The 7,168-nt window shown below is 38.9% G+C and overlaps 1 non-coding gene across 1 annotated transcript; it reads left to right on the top strand.

Moving 5' to 3' along the window:
• Window positions 1-1,434: 1,434 nt before the first annotated feature.
• Window positions 1,435-1,506, top strand: TRNAC-GCA (transfer RNA cysteine (anticodon GCA)). The gene has a single exon. It is a non-coding gene; the product is annotated as a tRNA-Cys (tRNA).
• The last annotated feature ends 5,662 nt before the right edge of the window (window positions 1,507-7,168 follow it).

Below are 7,168 nucleotides of genomic sequence, written 5' to 3'. Positions count from 1 at the left end.
AATAGTCACCGAATGAAAGAAAGCATAATTTGAAAAGTGGGATATAACCAAGAGTAAACACTAGCAAGTAAACCTAAGGTAGAACTTAGTATTTTTCTTCTCTTACTCTCAGAGTCAAGAAAGTACATTTGTTCTGATTTGTTGTCCTAGTTATGAAAGCTTCTTGCTTCCAGCAGAGAATATCTAGATTAAAAGATAAAGATTGAGATAAAGATGGATTGTAGGATGATAAAAATATCTGTTATTGTCTTTTGAACAGTGTCAGTATAGTAGGATCTAAATTAATCCTGGATTATTAACATTTCATGGTAAATCATTTGACAGATAAATCAAAGGCCATATTAAAATTTTTGATCTTTATAAACTAGTTCTCAAGGTTCAGGTAAGTTCAAGTATATATGAATACAAAAATTTGAGTGCATTTTAGAAAACTGTACACTGAAAATGTTAATTTTTGTTAATAGTCATGATAATATATAAATTTAGAATTTAGAAAATGTGAATTTAGAGAACATAGGTAATGAGTATATGTATTTTTATATATGTGCATGTCACCATATACTTTTGTATATATATGTACATTAATATTTAATTTTACACATGGTCTTTCCCCCTATTTAATTATTCTTTAAAATTTCAGTAGTTATTTATTGCTCTGATAGTGGGATCATTTGCTTATTCAATCCCTTCTTGAGGAGCACTTATGTACCTTTTGCAAAAATGGCAACACTTCTCTGTATTCTTGCAATGCTACTTTGAAACTCCTTCCATAAAAAGGTGAAGTCTGTTTCCCCGCAAAGGTCTTTATGGCTTTCTTTGACTAATAGAATGTAGCGGAAGTGACTGTATTGTCTCTGAGCCTACAGATCCAGAGGACTTGCCAACTTCTGTCTTCTGATGATGGTTATATAGGAGTCATGAGAAATGCGGGCCCAGTTCCCCGATTCCCCAAGCTGGCAGGCAACTAACATCCAGAGGCAGAGATGCTCAGCTAATGCTAGTTGTCCACAGATGGATGAGCACGTGCCCACATGCTCAGTTGCTCAGTCTTGTGCAACTCTTCACAACCCCGTGGACTGTAGCCTGCCAGGCTCCTCTGTCCATGGGGTTTTCCAGGCAGGGATACTGGAGTGGGTTGCCATTTCCTCCTCCAGGGGATCATCCTGACCCAGGGATCTAACCAGCATCTGCCGCACTGGCAGGCAATTTCTTTACCGATTTCTTTTCCCAGAGTCACCTGGGAAGCCTGTCATGCTAGGGTTTTTAAAAATCCCTATCCTCATTAGTTCTTAGAATGTTCACTAGCTCATATCTACCTGTTGAAGCTCTGTTCCTGCTTCACACCTTAACTCAAGATCCAACTGTAAGGAAATACTTGTCACTCTTGGTATCCATGTTTGTTTTTTAACATATCTATACTGGTGTTTGGGGGCTTCCCTGGTGGCTCAGACGGTAAAGCGTCTGCCTGCAATGCGGGAGACCCAGGTTCGATTCCTGGGTTGGGAAGATCTCCTGGAGAAGGAAATGGCAATCCACTCCAGCACTCTTGCCTGGAAAATCCCATGGACAGAGGAACTTGATAGGCTACAGTCCATGGGGTCGCAAAGAGTTGGACACGACTGAGCGACTTCAGTTTCACTTTCACTTTCTATACTGGTGTTTGCCAGCTTTGCAAAATTAATAACACTTTCATTCCATTCCCTCCCACTAAATCATGAAACCAGAGAGCACCAACCATTGACTGCTGGTGCAAATGTAGAAATTTTGCAAATAGCAAGCTCTTCACATACACTGAGTAAATTAAATTTGTTACTAAATCAAGGTCAGTGTACCTGACTACCAGATGTGTGGATGGTTTCTTTTAAACTGGAGTGCATTTGCTTCCATGATAGAAGGTAAGTGCTTCTAACCTTTGAAACACTGTTCATAATACCAGGCTAGACAATAAAATTTATTCATCAATTTTGGAGCCTTAGAATATTCTTTCATTTAAATTAGTATTCTGATTGAAAAAAAAACTGAAAAATTGAGGATAAGGAAACACATTTTTTAAAAGGCAAAATTTGAGACCTATCTAGTGGGCTTCCTTAGTGGCTCAGATGGTAAAGAATCTGCCTGCACTGTGGGAGATGGGGTTCAATCCCTGGGTCAGGAAGATCCCCTGGAGAAGGAAATAGCAATTCACTCCAGTATTCTTGCCTGGAGAATTCCATGGGCAGAGGAGCCTGGTGGGCTACAGTTCATGGGGTCAAAAAGAATCAGACACAAGTGAGGGAACCAGCACTTTCACTTTTTTCAGACCTATCTAGTAAGCAAATATCTAGCAATTTCAGATTTTTTTTCAGCAAAGAAAAAGGGATTATGGAGTATATTCAATTTTGAAAAAAGGCTCACAGAAAACATAGGATGCTGAAATTCACACCAACTGAAAAGTGATGGAGAGAGACTATGAAAATGACACACGGGTCCTTTTGAGCCGCTCCTCATCTGATGATCTGAGGTCGAGAGAACCAAGGACGGCAAAGGAAATTAGGTCTTCCACAGTTCTTATTAAATGCTCAAGGAGTCTGACTACTGCTGAGTTGAGCACTTCAAGGGCTTTGGAAAAAGGAAAGTGCATTTTCTTACTTCTCCACCTTCATCGTGCTGAAGGAAGTAAGAAATAGCTTTGAGACTAATAATAATAGTAATAGCATCTGAAGCAGCAGAGCTCAGTGGCACTTCCTAAAGGCAGCATAAATAATTAAGTATCTCTACAGGCAAGCCACTGGGAATAAAGAAAAAAGAGCTGCAGTTCTGCCCATATTCCTTAAAGGGAAAAGGAGTTGGTGTGCCAATTATAAAATCTTGGAGTTGGAAAAAACCTTTGTTTGTTCATTGATTTATTCATTTATTCAATCATTACTGAGCACTTATCATCAGAAACCAGTCATTATGCACCATCCAGGAGCTTTAATAATCATTTACTCCTACTTCTTCATTCTTTGGAGGAAGAACTGTCCTAACTGTGAAACCAGAAGTGAAGTGCTGTGCACAATTTCCTGTCTGGTTTGTCCAAACCTGGAACTACAATCTAGGTTCCTGACTCTGCAGTGAATATGCTTTTAATTACACTCCACTGAAGCTTTTTAAAGTGTGACTTGTGAATTACTTGATGAATGAAAAATTAATATTGTTAAAATGATCATACTACCCAAGGCATCTATAGATAGATTCAAAGCAATCCTTATCAAAATACTAATGGCATCTTTCACAGACCTAGACCAAATAATTCTAAAATTTGTATGGAAACACAAAATATCCCAGATGACCAAAGTAATCTTAAGAAAGAAGAGCAATGGTGGAGGTATCATGTTCTCTCATTTCAAACTATACTACAGAGCCACAGTAATACAAACAGTACAGAGCTGGAACAAAAACAGAAATATAGGTCAATGGTACAGAATAGAGAGTCCAGAAATGAACCCACACTCATGTAAGTAATTAATACACAAAAAAAAGGAGGCCAGAATATACAATGGGGAAAAGAGTTTTTTCGTTAACTGTGCTGGTAAAAATGGACAACTAAATGCTAAAGAATCAAACTGGACTGCTTTTCCACATCATATACAAAAATAAGCTAAAAATACATTGAAGACTTCAAAGTAAGACATGAGCCATACAATATCTAGGAGGAAACAAAGGCAATAATCTCTTTGGCATCAGTCTTAGCAATATCCTTTCAGGCAAGAGAAACAAATGCAAAAATGAGTGGGACTGTATCAAACTGAAAATCTTTGCCCAGTGGAGGAAACTCTCAACAAAACAAAAAAGCTGCCTACTGAATGGGAGAAATAAACTGCAAAGGCTAATTACTTGTAAGGAGTTCGTATTTAAAGCATACAAATAACTTCATACTACTCATTGTCAAGAAACTAAACAACCCAGTTAAAAAACTGGTAGAGGACTGAATAGATATTTTTTCAATGAAGACATACAGGCACATGAAAAGAACCTCAACATCACTAACCATCAGGAAAATAAATCAAAACCTCAATGAGATATAACTTCACACATGTCAGAATGGTTTTATTTTAAAAAATCAAATAATAAGTATTTGCAAGGATATGGAGAAAAAGGAACTCTCATTCCCTGTTGCTAGAAATGTAAACTGGGGCAACCATTGTGGAAAACAATATTGAGATTCCTTAAATAATTGAAAACAGAACTACCATATGCTCCAGCAGTTCTACTTTGGGTATTTACCTGAAGAAAATGAAAACACTACTTAGAAAATATATACGTACCCCTATGTTCAGGGGACGACAGAGGATGAGATGGCTGGATGGCATCAACGACTCATTGGACGTGAGTTTGGGTGAACTCCGGGATTTGGTGATGGACAGGGAGGCCTGGCGTGCTGCAATTCATGGGGTCACAAAGAGTCGGACACGACTGAGCGACTGAACTGAGCTGAACTGAACTGATGTTCATTGCAGCATTATTTGCAATTGCCAAGCAATTGGAAGCAACCTAAGTGCCCATCAATAGATAACTGTATAAAAAGATCTGGTGTATACATATATTAATACAATGAAATATACAAAAAATGAAATATTGGCATTTGTGACAACATGGATGGCCCTAGAGAATATTCTGCAAAGTGAAATAAATCAGATGAAGACAAATATGGCATGATTTTATTTATATGTGAAATTCAAAAAACAAATGACCAAATATAACAAAACTGAAACAGTCATAGATGCAGAGAACAAACAGGTTGCCAGAGAGGAAGGTGTGGGGGAAGGAGAGAAAGAGGTAAGGGAGATTAAGTGTACACACTTCAAGTTACAAAATAAATGAATCACCCATATGAAATGTACAGTGTGGTGAGCATAGTCAGTAATTATGTGATATCTTTGTATGGTGACAGATGGTAAGCAGACTTGCTGTAGTGATCATTTTGAAATTATACAGATATAAAATCACTATGTTATGTATCAGGAACTAACATAGTGTTGTAGGTCAACTATAGTTCAAAACAAATGAACAAACAAGGTCAGAGAAAAAGAAATCAGATTTGTAATTACCAGAGGCAGGGGTGGGGTGGGGTGTGTTCAGTTCAGTTCAGTCGCTCAGTCATGTCCTACTCTTTGCGACCCCATGGACTGCAGCACACCAGGCCTCCTTGTCCATCACCAATTCTTGGAGCTTGTTCAAACTCATGTCCATTGAGTCAGTGATGCCATCCAACCATATCACCCTCTGTTGTCCCCTTCTCCTCCCACCTTCAATCTTTCCCAGCATCGGGGTCTTTTCCAATGAGTCATTTCTTCGCATCAGGTGGCCAAAGTATTGGAGTTTCAGCTTCAGCATCAGTCCTTCCAATGAATATTCAGGACTGATTTCATTTAGGATGGACTGGTTGGATCTCCTTGCAGTCCAAGGGACTCTCAAGAGTCTTCTCCAACACCACAGTTTGAAAGCATCAACTCTTTGGTGCTCAGCTTTCTTTACTGTCCAACTCTCACATCCATACATGACTAGTGGATAAACCATAGCTTTGACTAGATGGACCTTTGTTGGCAAAATAATGTCTCTGCTTTTTAATATGCTGTCTATATTAAAAAGGTTGGTCATAACTTTTCTTCCAAGGAGCAAACATCTTTTAATTTCATGGCTGCAGTCACCATCTGCAGTGATTTTGGAGCCCAAAATAAATAAAGTGGGTTGGGTAGAGGAGAGAAAATTGGATGAAGCTAGTCAAGAGGTACAGACTTCTAATTATAAGATAAACAAGTACTTTAGGGATGTGGTGTACAACATGATAAATATAATTAACACTTTGGTGTGTTATATAGGAAAATTAACAGGGTAAATCCTAAGCCTTCTCATCACAAGAAAAAAAACATTTTTTAAAATTTCTTTTATTTTGTGTCTATATGAGATAATGAATGGCCACTAAACCTATCGTGGTAATTATCTCATGATCTGTAAAAGTCAAAGCTTATTATTGACATAATGTCAGGTCTAAGTTAATACAATCATTGATGCATTTTCCATAATGAGTCTATAATTTACCTATACAAGTAGATGTGTATACTTTTGTAAGGAGAAAAACATTTAAATATTAGAATTATCAAAAATACTTGAAAGCTTCAGTTCAGTTCAGTTCAGTCACTCAGTTGTGTCCAACTCTTTGTGACCCCATGAATAGCAGCATGCCAGGCCCTCCTGTCCATCACCAACTCCCGGAGTTCACCCAAACTCATGTCCATCGAGTCAGTGACGCCATCCAGCCATCTCATTCTCTGTCGTCCCCTTCTCCTCCTGCCCCCAATCCCTCCCAGCATCAGGGTCTTTTGCAATGAGTCAACTCTTCCCATGAGGTGGCCAAAGTACTGGAGTTTCAGCTTCAGCATCAGTCCTTCCAGTGAACACCCAGGACTGATCTCCTTTAGGATGGACTGGTTGGATCTCCTTGCAGTCCAAGGAACTCTCAAGAGTCTTCTCCAACACCACAGCTCAAAAGTGTCAATTCTTCAGTGCTCAGCTTTCCTCACAGTCCAACTCTCACATCCATACATGACCACAGGAAAAGCCATAGCTTTGACTAGACGGACCTTTGTGGACAAAGTAATGTCTCTGCTTTTTAATATACTATCTAGGTTGGTCATAACTTTCCTTCCAAGGAGTAAGCGTCTTTTAATTTTCATGGCTGCAATCACCATCTGCAGTGATTTTGGAGCCCAAAAAAACAAAGTCTGACACTGTTTCCCCTGTTTCCCCATCTATTTCCCATGAAGTGATGGACCGGATGCCACAATCTTTGTTTTCTGAATGTTGAGCTTTAAGCCAACTTTTTCACTCTCCTCTTTCACTTTCATCAAGAGGCTTTTTAGTTCCTCTTCACTTTCTGCCATAACGGTGGTATCATCTGCATAACTGAGGTTATTGATATTTCTCCCGGCAATCTTGATTCCAGCTTGTGTTTTTTTCAGCCTAGCGTTTCTCATGATGTACTCTGCATATAAGTTAAATAAGCAGGGTGACAATATACAGCCTTGACGTACTCCTTTTCCTATTTGGAACCAGTCTGTTGTTCCATGTCCAGTTCTGACTGTTGCTTCCTGACCTGCATACAGGTTCCTCAAGAGGCAGGTCAGGTGGTCTGGTATTCCCATCTCTT

This window comes from Budorcas taxicolor, chromosome 14 (genome assembly GCF_023091745.1).
Source record: "Budorcas taxicolor isolate Tak-1 chromosome 14, Takin1.1, whole genome shotgun sequence".
Lineage (NCBI taxonomy): Eukaryota > Metazoa > Chordata > Mammalia > Artiodactyla > Bovidae > Budorcas > Budorcas taxicolor.
Note: the sequence above shows the minus strand (reverse complement) of the source record. Positions and strands in the feature narration are given on the sequence as shown.